The 19,637-nt window shown below is 33.5% G+C and overlaps 1 long non-coding RNA gene across 3 annotated transcripts; it reads left to right on the forward strand.

The window, feature by feature from the left end:
- The first annotated feature begins 761 nt into the window (after positions 1-761).
- On the forward strand, positions 762-18,240 carry LOC133172854 (uncharacterized). Of its 3 annotated transcripts, none has more exons than XR_009718966.1 (5): positions 762-808; positions 3,587-3,682; positions 8,371-8,475; positions 8,693-8,790; positions 17,830-18,240. It is a non-coding gene; the product is annotated as an uncharacterized LOC133172854 (long non-coding RNA). The 3 variants fall into 3 exon arrangements; XR_009718967.1 differs by lacking the exon at positions 17,830-18,240 and adding an exon at positions 14,917-14,938; XR_009718968.1 differs by lacking the exon at positions 17,830-18,240 and adding an exon at positions 13,856-13,977.
- Positions 18,241-19,637: the final 1,397 nt, after the last annotated feature.

Below are 19,637 nucleotides of genomic sequence, written 5' to 3' on the forward strand. Positions count from 1 at the left end.
AGCAATATTTACGGAAGGGAATATTCTCGTTTAATTATGAAGATGTGACAGTAACTCAGTCAAAGCCACAGTGAGTGTAACATTTATTTAATATTATTGTTAATGTTTACAAATAGTGAAATACTGATACTGTGAAATTTTAATGGATATATAGAAAATATAAAAGTACAACCATTTATTGTAAATCACATACATGAAAAGCTTCTTTTTTTTAAGCAATTGGAAATTCTTCATTTTTTCATGAAATTATTTTATTTCGTATGTATGATAATTTATTTCGTATTTTAATTCTGTCAACAAATCATTGTCGCAGCCTAGTTCCCTTCATTATTTTCAGCAGTTCAGTGACAGAGATAAAATAATCATTTGAGGTTTATATCCCCCCCCCCCCCCTCCCCACCACATGAAACTGAAAAATGTTTGGTTTTGGTCCCCTTCAACTGAAATTGATTCCTACTTACCATGCTTACAGGCTTAACTATGAAGATGTGACAGGGAGTGTAATAACAATAATTGTTCAGACGGATACATATTAAGCTGATATACGTATCAAATTTTAATGGATAGATAGAAATTATTAAACAATTACAACCATTTATTATAAACTACATAAAGATAATTTTTCAAGCAATTTGAAATTCTTCATTTTTTATGATAATATTTTATTTCGTATATATGTTTATAGGTTTATTCGTATCAACAAATCTGTGTACGAGTTAATAACGCAGCCTGGTTCCCTGAATTTTCAGTGAACCACAGAGAACCAGAATAAGATTGCAGGGAAACAAGCCTTGTTACAAGGTTTGAGGTTTGTTTATTTTATATTTTAATTTACACTTTTAAAAATTATTATTATTATGCAAAAATCTGTGTGCAGATGAATATTTACATTTTAATGTTATAAGTCGTTTTGTGGTTCATATTTGCGGTGACTGTCCCACGTGTGTTTACCTGTTTACATTCACCCACTGACCTAGAGTCTTCAAAATATACCTTCTGTAATCATGACTGTTGTAATCTTGTTTTTATGTTAGTTTACCATATGTAACTTGACTGTTGTATAGATTTATAGCGATCACTGCAAGCTTTTAATATTTAGGTGAAGAGAAATTTCAGACTATCAATCACAGGCACTTGTTTCATATACGGTGCACCCCTACTTATTTTTACCACAAGGTATCTAACTCAATTTCAGGCACCCCCGCTTCAAGCTCGTATTTTGTTCATGTATCATTATCAATCATTAACCTACTTTAAAATGACATCGTTCGCTTCAAGAGACTTTTTTCTTGTCAAATAAATCGTTTCAAACATCTCTGGTCGAGTCTCTTTATTGTAAAGCACTCATTTATTCCACGAAAATTACCTCAATACATTTTAAGACTTTAGATGGGATACAACTTCCAGTTGGGGGTAGAATAAAACCAGAGACTTCCGAGTATTCCATTCCGAGGTCTCTGGTTTTATCCTTTATTTATAACCCCAACCGCAAATTTGTATCGAAAATTACCTTAATACATTTTAAGACTTTAGATGGGATACAAATTTCATTTTTTTCACAGGACACGAGGTTTCAACTTAAAAAATAAAAATTCTCACCGTTAAGATATGTTGGAAATTTTAGCTTGATGTGTTGATAATTTGCCAAATTATTATGTAATAAAGGGGACTTTATATGATCACCCGGCGCTGTCGCTTTAGTTCAGTCTTCACAACAATTCTTTTTCAGCACATGCCCTTCGGGCATGTAGACCTATCATTTTTACCCAGCCCATTCAAATTTGTACATGTCTTACTCAAAATTCTTACATTTACCAGTATTGTGCAACAAAAAAAACCCATTAGGTATAAAGGTTTTATATTAATTTTTTCAGCGTCGTAAACCAACCATGGCCTGTGATTGCCATTTTCTAAAGCGTTTTTGTTCATAAATAACTTCTGAGTTGCATGCTGGTCATTTGTTGGCCAGTTTAGCTGAACTGAATTTCAGAAATGGGATCATGACTGTAGTGCCACAGTATGTGGCATTGATGAACATCTCGTAATTTAGCAAGCAACTTCGAGAAAACAAATAGGTTAAACTAAACACTTCAATGATTAGATTGACAATCATTTGACAGGTCGTATCGAGAATGTAGACAGGCAATCCATCGACATTACATATAGCAACGTTTAAGCGAATAATGGGGGTAGGACAGAGTAAATGGCAAGTAAAGATCGTACAATGAAAGAAGATTCACATATGCCCTCTTCGGACATGTAATTTGGCAATTTTTACATGCCCGGCTGCAAATTTAACAGGTCCCTGGCATTGGACTCCCGGGTTATTTGGAAGACTGTTAGTTTAGTTTCATGAGGTCCGACAACATTGATTCTCAATGTCTGTTCCCTCTACCCCATACACTTATCTTGATAAAATTACATAAATTATATTATTAATTATATAAATTGATATAAATTATATAAACCGGTCTTGTTTATATAATTTTACAATGTCATAAACAGCTGCTTAAGTGCATATAATATTGTACTAAATGGATTTATATATAGGATTAGGGAAAGATCCTCACTTGATTATGGCAGCATATTTAGCCCGTAGGAGTTTATTATCTACCACACATGATCAATCTTTTGGACGTGAATGACTTTTGACACCCTAACTTCAGTTCAAATCAACGTTAACTTTATGTGACGTCTCTCTGAATCTTTTTTGGCATGTAACTTGGGTAAAAACAATTAAGTACTCTTGATGCATTTCTCTTAGCCCGTTTAAACATTTCCAAGGTCTATACCAGTTTTTGCAGGGGCGAAACTATGTGTAAGTTGGAAAAGAAACCCATCCCCTTTTTGACGTATTTGGTTTTCGAGGGGTGAAAATTTTCAATATTACACTCAACTACATGCAATATTTATTATATTATACTGAATGTTTTATACAAGTACAAATAATAGTGAACCTTGAGCACATAAATCTGCGCAGTCACTATTTTTTGGAATATCACCCGTCGTCAAGCAATGTTGACTGTTGCGACACTGGGCATGGCTTCATTATTCAGCGGATAATAGTGCTTTTTAACAAATGTTTCTTGACGAATCAGATTAATTCATCTAATATACCTGAAAGTACAATATTAATTAATTGTCATCATTTTCCTATATTAGCATTTTTACTGGTAATGGTTTTGAAATGATAGGAACATGCACTGTTCAAAAAGTCTTAAAATGTTGTTTTGGCTCAATTTCTTTGTTAGATTACTGTGTTGAACTAAGGCAGGTCAATTAAAGTAACATGATCCTATAGATTCCATGTACATTTAGTACTGTAAAGTAGACAAATTTATTGTTCTCACAAGTACTTCTCAAACATTGATTTAAGTTGGTCTCCTGAAGGATGTAATAATGCAATTGGTCTGCTTAAGGTACAGTGTATAATATAGACATGCATATTTTATTTTGAATTTGTATTATGTCAATCATTAGAAATATATGGATCTTAATTAAAAAACATTGTTTTCATTAGAATTTAAGATATGTATAATAGGCATATATTCTTCATGCTTTTCCATAGTTAAGTCCTTTTTTACAGGGTCTCTGCTAGAATCATGTGGACCCCAGTGTAACAAATCTATGGAAAGAGAGAAAATCTCAGCTCAAGGGTCAACATGTCTTTATTCCAAGAAAGGTAAATTGATAATTTTTTCTGCTAAAATACTCTTTTATAAAATTATAATATCAATGCAAAAGAGTGAACAAACAATGTACCTAACAACATTTTGAAAATGAAAGTGCAATAACAGTTAATAATTATGATCAATCGAATGAATGTTAATAATCCAATCAAAGTCCTTGTTGTATATCATTTTTGCTAGGGCTGTGTATTGAGCAAAAAAAAAAAAAAAAAAGAAAGAAAGACATTTTTTAATGCGATATGCAATATATTGAATTCTTTAACAATTCTATCAAAAAGTCTTATAAATCATTATGCATGAATTTTATAAAAATAATAATTGTTTTTTTCTCAGTTTTAATTTTTTGTCTCACCGTCTTTAAAAATTACACTTCAAATTCAAACTTTTCTTGACTGTAAAATCAACATGTTAAGTAAAGTTGTCTATGTATTTTTATGATTTTGTAATAATCATTTAAGATATGTGCTACCTCCTTAAGGCCAAACAAAAAAATATGTGTGGTTCCGGTTACACTTCCAAAAAAATTAGGGTAGGTAGGTAGGGATTTTTTTTTTTTTTTAACAAAATGATTTTCTTCATTTTTTCTAAATAATACCTATCACTGCTTTGCAAATGGCATTTAGATGTGGTGTGATAATATACTAGTCAATATTGGTAGGGGACACCTACATGCTAGCTTGCTTTGGATTTCACACTATTAAACACTTGCACTATGTTTTGCAAGGAGGCCGTCATTGCTGAAACTAAAACTTAAACTGGAGCCATTGATGGAAATCGGGGTAAATTCCGGAAAAAATATGAAAATTGCCAAAAAAAAGTTTAGGGTCGGGGGTATAAAATAGGGAAGGTCGGGTAACCGGAACCACACATATTTTTTTATTTGGCCTAATGATTATATCATTTTTGATCAGTTTTAATTCAAAACAATTACCGGTAAATATAATCTTTGGTGATTGAAATTCCCAAGTTTTTCACAGAATTACATAAAAAAAACTGCCTGCCCAAAATGTATTGGAATTAAGTTATTTTTAGCTCACCTGAGCCAAAGGCTCAAGTGAGCTTTTCTGATCAAAATTTGTCCGTTGTCTGTCGTCGTTGTCGTAAACTTTTCACATTTTCATCTTCTTCTCAAGAACCACTGGGCCAATTTCAACCAAACTTGTCACAAAGCATCCTTGGGTAAAGGGGATTCAAGTTTGTTCAAATGAAGGGCCACACCCTCTTTCAAGGGGAGATAATTAAGAATTAGTGAAAATTTAGTGGTATCTTTTAAAAATCTTCTTCTCAAGAACCACTGGGCTGTAAAAGTTGAAACTTAGGTGAGACCTTCATTACATAGTGTAGATTCAAGTTTGTTCAAATCATGACCCCCTGGGGTAGGGTGGAGTCACAATGGGGGATCAAAGTTTTACATAGGAATAAATCTTTAAAAATCTTCTCCTCAAGAACAACAAAGCCACGATTAGTCATATTGATATGGAATCATCCTCAGGTAGTGTAGATTCAAGTTTGTTCAAATCATGACCCCCAGGGGTAGGATGGGGCCACAAGGGGGGATCAAAGTTTTACATAGGAATATATAGAAAAAATCTTTAAAAATCTTTTTCTCAAGAACAACAAAGCCACAATTAGGCATATTGATATGGAATTATCCTCAGGTAGTGCAGATTCAAGTTTGTTCAAATCATGACCCCCAGGGGTAGGGTGGGGCCACAATGGGGGATCAAAGTTTTACATAGAAATATGTAGGTCAAATCTTGATATTGTTTTTCTTAAAAACAACAAAGCCACAATTAGTCATAATTTATATGGAAGCATCCTCAGGTAGTGTAGATTCAAGTTTGTACAAAATCATGACCCCCCAGCAGGGGGGGGGGCACAATGGGGGATCAAAATCTTACATAGGAATTTATAGAAAAAAAATCTTTAAAAACCTTTCTCTCAAGAACAACAAAGCCACAATTAGTCATTTTGATATGTAATCATTCTCAGGTAGTGTAGATTAAATTTTGTACAAATCATGACCCCCAGGGGTAGGGTGGGGCAACAATGGGGGATCAAAATTTTTCAAAGAAATATGTAAGAAAAAAAACTTGAAAAATCTTCTTCTCAAGAACAACAAAGTCACAATTAGTCATATTGATGTGGATTCATCCTCAGGTAGTGAAGATTCAAGTTTGTATCAAATCATGACCCCTTGGGGTAGGGTGGGGCCACAAGGGGCGATCAAAGTTTTACATAGGAATATACAGAGAAAAAAAATTGAAAAATCTTCTTCTCAAGAACAGCAAAGCCTCGTTAAGTCATATTGATATGGAAGCATTCTCAGATAGTGTAGATTTAACTTTGTTCAAATCATGACCCCCAGGGTTAGGGTGGTGCCACAATTGAGGATCAAAGTTTTACATAGGAATACATAGGAAAAAACTTCAAAAATCTTCTTCTCAAGAACAGCAAAGTCATGTTTTGTCATACTGATATGGAAGCTTCCTCAGGTACAGTAGTGTAGATTCAAGTTTTTTTAAATCATGACCCCTGGGGGTAGGGTGGGGCCACAATGGGGGATCATAGTTTTACATAAGAATATATAGGGGAAAAAAACTTGAAAAATCTTCTTCTCAGGAACAGCAAAGCCATGTTTTGTCATATTGATATGGAAGCTTCCTCAGGTAGTGTAGATTCAAGTTTGTTCAAATCTTGACCCCTGGGGGTAGGGTGGGACCACAATGGGGGATCATAGTTTTCCATAGGAATACATAGGAAAAAACTTCAAAAATCTTCTTCTCAAGAACAGCAAAGTCATGTTTTGTCATACTGATATGGAAGCATCTTCAGGTAGTGTAGATTCAAGTTTGTTCAAATCATAAACCCCAGGGGTAGGGTGGGGCCACAATGTGGGATCAAATTTTTACATAGGAATATATAGGAAAAAATCTTTTCATCAACAGAAAAGCCATGTTCAGTCATATTGATATGGAAGCATCCTCAGGTAGTGTAGATTCAAGTTTGTTCAAATGATGGAAGGGGGGGGGGGTTAGGGAGGGTCCACAATGGGGGATCAAATTTTTAACAAGGGAATATATAGGAAAAAAATCTTTAAAAATCTTCTGCTCAAGAACAGTAAAGCCATTTGTTATATTGATATGGAAGCATCCTCAGGTAGTTCAAAATCCAAGCCCCCTCCCCTTTAAACTTTTCAATACTGAAGTGATTTGTGCTTTTTCCTAGCCAATGTGCTCAGGTGAGTGTTGTGGCCCATTGGCCTCTTGTTTTTGATACGATATATTCATTAATCTAGATATGTATCGATATACAGGTAAACTTCGGTATCTCGAACACCGGTATGTCGAATACCACGGATATCTCGAAGTGAATCAACGATCCCAGCCGTTTTTATTATATTTATGATTTTAAAAAAACCCTGGTATCTCGAAAACGGAAAAACGGAATACCTCGCTTATCTCGAAGTAGATTTACGGTCCCAAGTGCTATAAACACATGCGTTATCTCGAAGTCCAACAAATTCTCGCTCCACTGAATTCACACCTTAGTACACAATAATCCCATTATGCTAATTTTATGGTCTGTTGAACATTTCCCTTAGGTCTAGCACAGGCTTCATGGGACCATTGCTGATAATCACACCTTATTAGTCCCAAGCTGTTGTTTTTGGTAGTTAAATTTAATTACGCAGGCCAGTTGATTTGGGGGTGTTAATAAAATGCACTCTCAGAGATACTATGACACGATAATGAAACAGCAGCTTGGGGACGATTACTGTACTAGAAATTTAAATTATCGAAAATACACGCTTATACACATCATTACATATCAAAGTAAACACTGAACACATCAAAGTGATATTGACCTCAAGAAATTAAACAATTAAAGACATTATTTTGAGTATAAAAGTCAGTACCAAAAATCAAATCTTCAGTAAATATCATGTCCGATAAGGCAGTCTAACGAAGGACCCGGTAGCCAACCAGTGGGGATAGTTAGATTATCTGACCATAGTGGAAAAAGAAAACTTAAAGTTCATACAATCGAAACAAAGTTTGCTTTTGTTTATTCATATTGGCAATTTCAATAAATTATTGTAGAACGATAATTCCTGTTGTTACATTTAGGCATGTGGGTATATGTACATATCCTGTTAAAGTCTTTGTGTATCACATTATATCATGATATACTTCAGACAAATTAGTACACCCGTAGTTTTGAATACAATTCATACATTGATTTCATTTGCCACAATGGTCTCTTGAATATTGCAATAATGCATTTGGTCTTCCTAATGCATGTATAATGCAGGTACTGTATATATTCTATGTCCAGCTTATAGGTGAGTCATAAAAAGATTAGTATTTTGAAACCAGGTTAAAACATCAGAGCATTGATTTGAAATTGTCAATTGATTCTGGCAAAAAGTTGTACCAATTTATAAGCGGGTCAATAGCAAATCCCTCCAAAATAACCTCCAAAAATACAACTGACTTATAGGTCGACCACCTTATAGGCAAGTATATATACGGTATAGTTTTTGTTGAATTTTGCTAACAGCAAAACACTATGAATAATGAATTTTGGAAAAAAAAGATTATTAAGTTTAATGATGCATGTATGTAGTATAGAAATATTGTTCATATGCCTGTACATGGTACAAATATGCATTTTACAGAGTGTACATATGCCAGAATCATATGGACCGCAGACTGGCCCTGGTGATTCCATTAAGAAAAAAGAGGAAAAATCAGTGCTTGTGCTCATTGGTCATTGGACAAAGGTAACTAGATTTATTTCATGAAACTAAACATGTAAATTACTAGGATATTAAAATATCACAATTAAAATACATGTACTGATTTATATATATATATATGGATATCAGTTGGTCTCCTTGATGGAGTTAAATGCATTTGTTATCCCTTTTAAGTGGATCATTTAAATATTATGCAGTTTATTTAGAAGCTCTTTATTATCTGCACTGTTCACTTTTACAGGGTGAATGCCAGAATTTTTTCAAGAACAGTCTGAATCTGACATGGAAAAAATGAAGAAAAACAGCCTTCCTGTTTATAAATCTACATTCTGACAAAGGGTAATTTTGTTTAGTTCAATTAGAAGTGCACGTTTAATTTCAGTTGCTTTCCTTAATGATATAGCATTTTTATTCCCTTATGAACAATATGTATACTTGTAAAGCATGTATCACAAAATCTTCTGCAAACAAAGTTTTGGGTGTAGAGTGTTTGTTGTTTAACGTCCCTCTTGAGAATTTTTCACTCATATGGAGACGCCACCACTTGTCAGTGGAGAGCTGCAAATTTTTGTCCTATACTCAGCACTTACGGCCATTGAGCATTGAGGGATCTTTATCGAGCCAGCACCTACTGTGACATGGGACCTCGGTTAATACCTCTGTCTCATCTGAAGAACGGGTCTCCACGTCCCACAGTGGGATTCAAACTCGCGATGTAAGGATCAGCTTCTTTCTCCGCAACTCTAGAGTAGACGCTCTAACCACTGCGTCTGCTCTACTTTGGCAACTTTGGGAGTATATAAGCATAGGAATCATCATGTCCATCTGTCTGTTCATGTGTTTGGCCACTTTTATGATTAGTTTTTTTGTTCCAATTCTGGCTGAGATAAATTGATTTAAGTCATCTAAATACAAACAAATTAAGGGAAATTACTATGGTATTGGAATGAACTTTTTGGAATACTGTCTAATTGTTCCATTGTAGTTGGTTTCTTTAATGTTGAAGTAATGCATCTGGTCTTCCTAATGCATGGCATACACTGTATGCATGTGTAATGTTAAAGTTGGCTGAATGTAAAACAGTTCTTGCATTATGACAAAGGTAAATAGATTTAGTTCATGTAACTAAACATGTAAATTATTAAGGTATTAAAATCTCAAGTTTTGAATACTGATTTACATGTGGAGAGTAGTTGGTCTCCTTAATGCATAATAATACATTTGGTCTCCCTTATGCATACTGTATATTATATAAATTTAATGACTGACATGTACGAGGGTTGATCCAAAAGTTCATGGAATTTCTTCATATTTTATTTATTTATTAGTGAAAGTGGTTGAATACTGATTTACATATGGATAGTAGTTGGTCTCCTTAATGCAGTAATAATACATTTGGTCTCCCTTATGCATACTGTATAATATATAAATTTAATGACTGACATGTACGAGGGTTGATCAAAAAGTTCGTGGAATTTCTTCTAGTGTTGTACCGATAATCAGAAAACATCGATTGTCGACAAAAAAAATGCTACTGATTCCGATGATCGATTATAGTTTTTCATAATCGATCATCGGAAACATACTTCTAATACAATACATTCCGGAATTATCCATTTCTGGTTTAAAATTTATTTCTTCTTAATGAAAGAAAATGGCATCTGCATCTGATACTAGCCAACTAGCACGAAGCAGAGGTGATTGCATAAGAACCGAAGATGCATATATAGGGCCTAAAAAAAATTATTTTTGTTTCCTGTAATAACCCGACCAACCCATTCAATTTACCCCCGGGTGAATTTTTTTTCTGCCAAATCTGTGTTTGCTCTTTGGTTTGATCAATCAGCTGATTCTTTTTATTAAAAAAATTTTAATTGTATCTTTTATTTGAGATATAAAATATGCAACTTAGTCAACATTTACCTTAAATATAGAGTGATCAATTCCCCCCACAACTTTTTGAAGTTCGTTTTCTGCTGCTAGGCAGCCATGTTGGGTGTCAACTGTAAATATTTTTAGGTCTAGAAAGTGTAAAATAAGCAAAACAACAAAGAAAATAATATATTATGTATTTTATATATTCATGTTAAAGAAATAAATGAAATTATTGTAATAGTCTGCTTTTTGTATACAAAACTATGAAGAAATCTGATTATAATCGGTGAAATCGCATCAGAAGCAGTAACCAATTCCAACCAATGATCGATTATGAAAATTAACCGATGTCTCATCACTAATTTCTTCATATTTTTTTTTTATTTATTAGTGAAAGCGGTTGAATACTGATTTACATGTGGAGAGTAGTTGGTCACCTTAATGCAGTAATAATACATTTGATCTCCCTTATGCGTACTGTATATTATATAAATTTAATGACTGACATGTACGAGGGTTGATCCAAATGCTTATGGAATTTCTTCATATTTTATTTTTTTATTAGTGAAAGTGGTTGAATACTGATTTACATATGGATAGTAGTTGATCTCCTTAATGCAGTAATAATACATTTGGTCTCCCTTATGCATACTGTATTAATATTATATAAATTTAATGACTGACATGTACGAGGATTGATCTGAAAGTTCATGGAATTTCTTCTTATTTTATTTATTTATTAGTGAAAGTGGTTGAAAATTACAAATAAAAATACAGACACTTGTGGAATTTTTTAATAAAAAAATATTTTAAATATTAATGATAGTAACTCTATGGCAGTTGCCATAGCAAAGGATGTTTTAAAATGCAGGGGAGACATTTACTCGTTCATTATCATTTTAATTCTTAATACGTGATATAAGAAAAAACCTGCGCTAAGTGGCAAATAAAATGAGAATTTTGTCATTATTACGATTGCTTGACCACTAATATACCTGTCTGTGAGAGTTTTACTGATTTAACTTGATATTTAGATTATTAGTTGATGATTTCTTGTTCATATTTTAATTGTTAGAGAACGTCACATTTCAGTCAAGTTATAAGTTTTGTTAAAATCTTAGGAACACTCTGACTTAAAGGGGTATACTACTGATACAGGCTGGAGAAAAATGCATTTAGCAACTGATTTTCCAGTGGCATGAGAAATTTAAGAACAATAGAACTTCCATGGAGGTTGATTAAAGGTGTGGCTGCTTTTGGAGGGTCTGTTTTTCTCGTAGACAAATTAAGCGTTGATGGATGTTGACCACTGACGTACTGTGCTTGACTTTGCTACTGAAATTGGAACATCATATGGAAAGATGGGGAGTATTTTTGAAATATGAGTATAATATAAAGATAAGTCGATTGGTGGATACCCAGGCTTTTTTTGAGAGAAAAAAAGACAAAAAGGCAGAATATTCTGTAGAATTACTTAGTTGAATTGAACATGAGGGTGAGATGCTCCTATAACATGACATGACATACTTAACTTGACGTTACGTCGAAGTCTCCCCCGGATTTTACAACTATCAGTGTTCAGAAAGCTCATGTGACCTTATTGGTAATTGGAACGTGGTGAAATTTTCCAGTATTGTTGCATAATGACTCTATATTATAAATATGCCTATTGTTTGCTTTCATCAAATCACAATAAAATTTTAGAAATAATTAAATTCCATGAACTTTTGGATCAACCCTCGTATTAGAAAAAAGATGGATCTAAGATTGAACAGGTTATAATTCACCTGAGTCATTTAAATTACTTATTGCTATCTGTTCTTGTTCAGTCATCATGTGTCAAGTATTGTCTGTAAACTATTGAACATTTTCAGCTTCTTTTCTGGAACCAGTTTCAACTAATTTCTCGGTTGAAGTACTGTATAGGGGATTAATTTCAGGGGTTGTAATTTTCATGTTTTTCTCTCCTCTGACACGATCGCGGTTTGTTGAATTCGCAGAATCGGTATATAACTAAGGTTACATGTACCTCCCTTCAATGTCTATATCCGTTTAATCCATAGCATAGCTAGAAGGCATTAATCAGCGTTATGTATTCACTTCACGAACAACAGGGTAGATTTATATATACATCAGCAAGTTCAATAGTTATTTGAATGATTTTTTAAAACCAAAATGTCGATAAAAACATGATAATGCAGGTAACAAATACACGTCGTAACATAGTTACGTACGGGTATTAAAAACCCATGACCCTAGTGTTTTGATTGATGAAACATGTAGCGTTGGCTATTAAAACAGTTTTTTTTTAAACAAATACAGGTTATTATCTGCTGGGTGATCTAAATTAATGTCAAGCATTTTAATTAAAATAATTGAATGACAAGTACGATTCGTAATTACTGAAATGACCATGCACTGCACGTATATTTACCTATGATATCGTAGTATATTCTCAAATTTCCAAATATAACATGTAGGTTATTGAAAACTTATTCACTGTTTCTTGAATTCACGGATTTATTCACACCGTGAATATAGCGAATATTAACACCGCGAGTTATTTTCCCCCTATACAGTATACAGACTTCATATAGAAATGATTTTATCGACTTTCTCAATCTATCATGAATTTAAAAATGTAAATATAAGCATTTAATTGTAAATATTAAACATTTAGCATCTCATAACCAGAGTTGGAAATTACTGACTACCCGAGGCAGTCTGTTTTTCAGGTAGGCAGGGACAAACTTTAGATTAACCTCGGTGGTCGGGGTCATTTAAACAGGTAGTTCCTGTTTTCCTCCTTTTTTTTCAGGGTATAGTAAGTCTATAGAAATTAATTAAAATATAGTATATCAAAGGAACACTTCTAGTTAAAAATATGAGATGACCTATAGGACCAATATTGGTTTCAGTCTTTAGAAAAAGCTTACCGATATATGTTCCGGTCACTGACTTTAGGTCACATGTGTGTAGTTTCTTGTTTCTCATGTATTGCTTTAGTTCTACATTAATGGTAATCTAACAACCAAGCTTTATGATAAACGTGATGACTTTAACTTTTCAATCGTCAACTTCCCTTACTTATTCAGCAATATACCTTCATCACCTGCATACGGGGTTTATATCTCTCAGTTGATTCGATACACAAGAGCATCCACTTTTGCCGAATGATACTTCTTGTGCTATTTTACCCGAGAAAAAAATCGAATGAAGTTGTATAGATACCTGTATCCATAGTGATCAAACTAAGAAATTTGCATGCTTGCGTTTGAAATAATACAATAACTATTAACATTAGTTCCTTTAAATTTTAAAATGAAAAAAAGTGTATTTAGGTGGCTTTCAATACCAGTACCATTGTCTTGCATGAATGTTAAAAATGTTTGACACTTTTATTTATGATGACATTTTAACGACACTAAACTCTCCTAACCATCCCGTGTTCCTAAAACCAAATACATACAAACTTCTCTATGCGGCTTGACTTCGATATAATGATACAAAACGTGGTTATGTTTTACAGTGAGCATCTTTGAGGAATGTTTACCTGGGTAGAACTCACGTGACTACCAGTATTTTAAATAATTTATTCCACGGGTGGGTTCAACATAGGTCATACAGGTAAATAGCTCTTGCTTGTTATAGGAAAAACATTGAACTTTTCATACATTTTTAATATTTTAAGTACAAGCCTAATCATGTACAAATTTCCTACTTTCACACAAGTTTTATAAATGTATAATGCATTTTTTGTCAATCGCACAAGTTTGTACAATGTTAGGCTGACAATAAACAAAAGCTTTGAAATGAATGACCGTCCTCGATTTACTATAAAAAATCACGAATGTCGGCTGACCCCTACACATTGTATGGCTTTGCTCTTTGTATATTCATGAATTTCAGCGATAAAATTTGTTGAATCTTATGGTTTAGATATCAATTAATGATCCGAGATGGAAAATTATGCTTAATTTAATTCTTCATTTTGTCACATTTTACCGGGGCCCATAAGTGCACTCGTTCTTTAGTGTTTATACAGGTAAAAAGTTTGAAAAAATAAAAATGTGCCAACAAATGGTTTCGAACCAGGACACTAAAAATGTTCATGGTGAGAGTCTGCGGTCTATCGTTCTGGGCTATGCTGACTATGAGGACATCTGTAATAAATATAAACCAGTATCATGATAGAAATAGGTTTTCACGTTTTTTGTAGTTTTTTTTCTATGAATTTCGACCCTAGGCACCTCTAAAAGAACCTTGTTTTAAATAATTGCTTACTAGATCAAAATCTATCAAAATTTCATAATTTAATTTAGGGGCAGGCAAAGGGTGATTATATTGCATCCATCGGGTATAATTTTCTTATCAGAAAATTGTAGAGATTTGCAAGGTTAATTAATGACAACATTTATTTTTCCTTTTTGCCTAATACTTTTATGATTTTCACTAATAAATTGATTATTGAAAAAAGCCTTTAATATGACTGCTGATTTTATCTCCATCTGTTAATTTTCAACACCTTTTCTCATGATTATAGTAGATAGAGAACAGATTATGATTTCTAACATTTACTAGCTTTTACAGATCATTTCCTTGAGATAGGTGGAACCAACAGTCAAATACAGACACTTTTTAGAAAAGTAAAAATCTGGCTCAGGTTAAAAAAAAAATCATTTACAGTTTCAACAATTAGTAATTTTACCTTAATTAACTGGAAAAATCTTATTTGACGAAATACAGGTCAAGAATGAAGAGTTTAAAGCCTAGTAGGGATTTTGGTCACGCAGGTAGGTTAGGCTTCCCATAGAATATCACAGTGCACTCTGTGCCTTCACATCTCTGAACTACCAAAATATGACGTCATAATGGAAAATGACGTCAAGTCACTGAAATCTTGAGGTGTTATGACGGGGAGAGTGTCATGAACTTTACACTTTATTTGAAACTGCATGTAAAATGCTAGGTAGCTATTGCAAAATTCACGGGTCGTTAAAGGTTTTTTTGTCGTATATGTCAGAATATTTTAAAAATACACCGCTTACCTACCCTTGATTGACATTCAGCATGTTCAAAATGCTTATGAAAAATATACTTTTGAAATGTACTCTGTTTTATACCCGTGGTTGGAGGTAGAATTTATTTAGTGTGTATAAAAGAGTCTGGCGCAGGTGAAGAATGAGGATTAATCTGAGAATTTTTGTTGAAATCTGTAAGAAGAGGTTGTTCTCTAACTGAATCTTGCTTGGGAAAAATGTGTGTTGGCTTTGTTTTAATACAGATTACGATATTGTGTGGAAAATACCCTCAAATTTGTAGGTAAGTTGAATTTCTCTGGAAATATTTTGTATCTAAGTAATACTATGACTTTTCCCAAGCACATTTCGGATACACAAGGATACGATGAGCTTATTTTTATAACAAAATGTTAATAATTATTGTGTAAATCAACTGTGCCGAAGCGATTTATATGAAACACTTCAAAAAATTATAAATGACCATCACGTGATCAGCAAAGTCATGTGATATCATAACAAATATGTTAATACATAGCCGAGGAAATCCTCTATATAAATTGGAAGTACTTAAGTTCAATACTTTTAAATTAAAACTAAAACCAACCTCGCAATGACATATTATGTTTTGAGCCCATTTTAAAGTTTCGGGAAGCCTAAACATAGCTGCGCAATCATTACAGGTAATTTGCAGGCCCTCTCGAGAATTTTACACTCATATGGAGATGCCACCACTTGCCAGTGGAAAGCTGCAAATTCTGTCCTATACTCTGCACCCATGGCCATTGAGCAGTGAGGGGTCTTTTTCATGCCAGCACCTACTGTGACAGAGGACCTTGGTTTATAAGGTCTCATCTGAAGGACTGGTCTCCATGTCCCACAGTGGGATTCAAACCTGCGACATAAGGATCAACTCCTTACTTCGCGACTCTAGAGCAGACGCTCTAACCATGGCGCCACGCTTGTGACTAGCTCAGTTTTAAAGAAATCATTCAAGATATTTTTTATCGAACTTAATATGCTGATACATATATAATTAGTAAGACCTATTCAACTATTTCAAAAACTTTTGACCTTTCCTGTGACCTTGACCTCACTTTCCTTCAATTTGCATTTTTCATGGTTTTAAAACCATTTAAAATATTGATATCTAAGGCTATGCATCTATACATAATTTGGTGAGAATTTATCATCTATATCCATTTTTTTTAGATTTCAATTTCAATTTTAAAGAAACTTTTCAAGATATTCTCATCAAACTTCATACACTAACACAAAATTTCATGTTGCATTACTATACACTCGGCAGTCATACATGTCCTATGGACATATTTCTAGTGTATTGCTATTTCTGTTGTTTGTTTACTTCCGGTCAGTAAGTGCCCCCTAGGGGCAAGCCCCAGTCCTGTTTTCTTTTCCAGGGTTGCAACAGCGCCCCCTAGAAAAACAAGTTGCACCATCCAATCAAATCGTGTTTTGTGCTGCTTTATGCCAATGAAATTAAGGCTGGACAGCATATGTATTATATTCTGACCAATGGGGTTGCCGTATTTTCAAATAATTAGGATAGACTTACCACTTCAGCATTCCTTTCATCACTGAAGTGATATACATGGTCAAAAATTGACTAACTTTCATTTTTGTGTCAACTGCAGAGCAGAACGACACTTAGAGATCACTTTATCTGGTGTCTGTCTGTCCGTCTGTCACACCTTATATCTCCAAAATTTTGAGAGGCAGGGTTTTGATAATTAGCATTTATATATGTTTTTGAGCTCATGATACTATACTTTGAAACTGTATGAAATTCAGTTACCACACAAACTTATATTTAAATACTATGAAAATACATTGGGATCAGTATTCCACAATGAATCGTGTTGACTGACAAAGTGACAATTAAAGTAAAGACAGTCTGAAATTCCTTTCCTCCGAGGATTGTTGGAAGCACCTACATGTGTATTAATAAAATGATAAATAGTTATTCCTCATAATTTCAATTAAATTATTCATTTGAGGACTGGGGAACCATATTTTCTTTGATTGCCAGATTCTATCCCAGTCTTTTACTTTTGGATCCTTTTTTTTCCTTGCAGGCAAATGCATGAACCTCCATGCTAATATTAAATTAATAGCTGACCACTCATAGATTTATTTACCTCTTTAATGACGATACCAAGCAGGTGACATATACATTCCTTGAAACACTCTAGTTCCTATTTGATTTTCACTAATATAAAGATTATTGAAAAAAGACTAAGGTGCTCTATAGTGATCAGTCTATTCATTCATCTGTCTGTCAAATACATATATCCCATGTTCAGAGTACAGTTGACTCTAAATACTTCAAACTTTATATTTTTTAATTAGATACATGTAGCTGCTTTGGAACATCTGAAAGGTCTATTACATTATCACTAGTTTTACTAGTTTTCTTCATGTAAGTTGAATATATTTTAAACTTTTAAATTTTTATTTTTTCCAGGTAAGAAAGAAATTCAGAACTTCTTAAATTGCCCTTGGAGTTCTTGGATTGCATCAAACTGCTAAAAGACCTCAACAAAAACAGCGTCTTGAAAATAAAAATGAAAATATTCAGTGAAAAAAAAATGATGAAAGAGCCACTAAAAATCTTCAAGCCTTTGAGCTGAAATCTGGAAGTCAATCTGTGGACTTTACTAGTATGTCATAATTACTAAGTCATCATTTGTGTATAATAAATACACTAAACTGTAAACACTTGTTAAAATGTGTATAATTTTTAGATATAATTTGTAGCTCACAGACTTCAATAGTTTCATGTAATGTAAGTAATAATGAAAATTTCCTGTTGTCTAGCTAGATTAGAAACTATTATTGTCCAATTTTGGATATTGTGAAATAATTCATCTAGTATGCATACATGTGTGTACACTTACGTGTAAATTAATTGTTATAGCAAATTCAATCGATCATTAAGTTGAATGTTGACTAATGTTTTTCATCAAAATTGTTTACACTGAATTGTTTGTGGATTTTTCCATTTGCCCAGTCATGTCAAGGAGCACATGGCAGGAAATGCTTTCTCCTCCGTTGCACCTGGTGTTTTTAGAGGTCTGTGTTTGCTCTGCTCTAATTATGTATTGTTTCAATGGACTTTAAAGCTTGATCACTGTTGGTAATCTTCATATTTCATATACTATTAGAGTACTTGAAGAAAACTGTAAAGATTTAACATACAGTATAATGCATGTATATTGCACTTTAAGTACAGTGTTTGTGGTTAAGAAATGTTAAATCGTCTCATAGTGCATTGAATTTGTTGAAAATTAGAAAATGTGTTGAATTTTTTTAAATAATGTTAGATTGCAGATTTTTTTAAATCATGCAAGTAAGAAATTGCTAAATATTTTTTAGCTTTTCTGGACAGTCTAGATGAGTTCTTATTATATACCTAGCATTGTCATCCCAGTTAAAATTTAAGGAGCAAGGTTCATTCCTAAGCTCTACCTGGACAAACTTGCATGGATTAAAGCACATTAACAGATTTACTTCAGATGCTTGACCTGATCTACATTTTCCTCATGTGTTTTTTTTTTTTGTTTTTGTTTGTTTGTTGTTTAACATCCCTCTCAAGAATTTTTCATCCATATGGAGATGCCACTACTTTGACCTATACTTTGCACTCAGGGCCTTGAGCAGTAAGGGATCTTTTTTGTGCCCACATCAACTGCTAGGCGGGACCTCGGTTTATATGATCTAATCTGAAGGACTGGTTCCCACATCCCCAGTGGATTTGAACCTGAGACTTGAGGATTATATCCTTACTCGCGACTCTAGATTACAAACTCTATCCTTTGCGCCACATGGGGGACTCCACAAGATTAAGTGTTTTGAGCAGTCCTATTCTCATGTAATTATAAACTCTATGTTGAACAAACCTGCAATGATGATGTATGTACATGTAAATGTTTTAGGGTACCAATCCTTGATTTGACTTAGATTTTCTGGATTAATGACCAGTTTTTTAGAGAAGGTTCATTCAAAGTAACAATATACTCTTTGGTGATCAGTAAACATAGATGATGTATCCTGCTTCTGATGCTGGATGTAACATACATTTTCAGGGTTATTGAGCAGTTAAATCTAACCCAGACCAACTTGCACAGATTTTGGATCCAGGTGATATACATTACCAGAGTGTTTGTTGAGTGAGACTTTGCCTTACTAGTAGATAACATTTATAGAAGTGAGCTTTGTATTCTTTGATTAGGTATGTTTTTTCTTTGCTCAGGATATATATACCATCAGTGC

Source organism: Saccostrea echinata, unplaced genomic scaffold, assembly GCF_033153115.1.
Source record: "Saccostrea echinata isolate AGI-Se365-2 ecotype Australia unplaced genomic scaffold, CSIRO_AGI_Sech_v1 ptg000055l, whole genome shotgun sequence".
In the NCBI taxonomy this organism is placed as follows: Eukaryota; Metazoa; Mollusca; class Bivalvia; order Ostreida; family Ostreidae; genus Saccostrea; species Saccostrea echinata.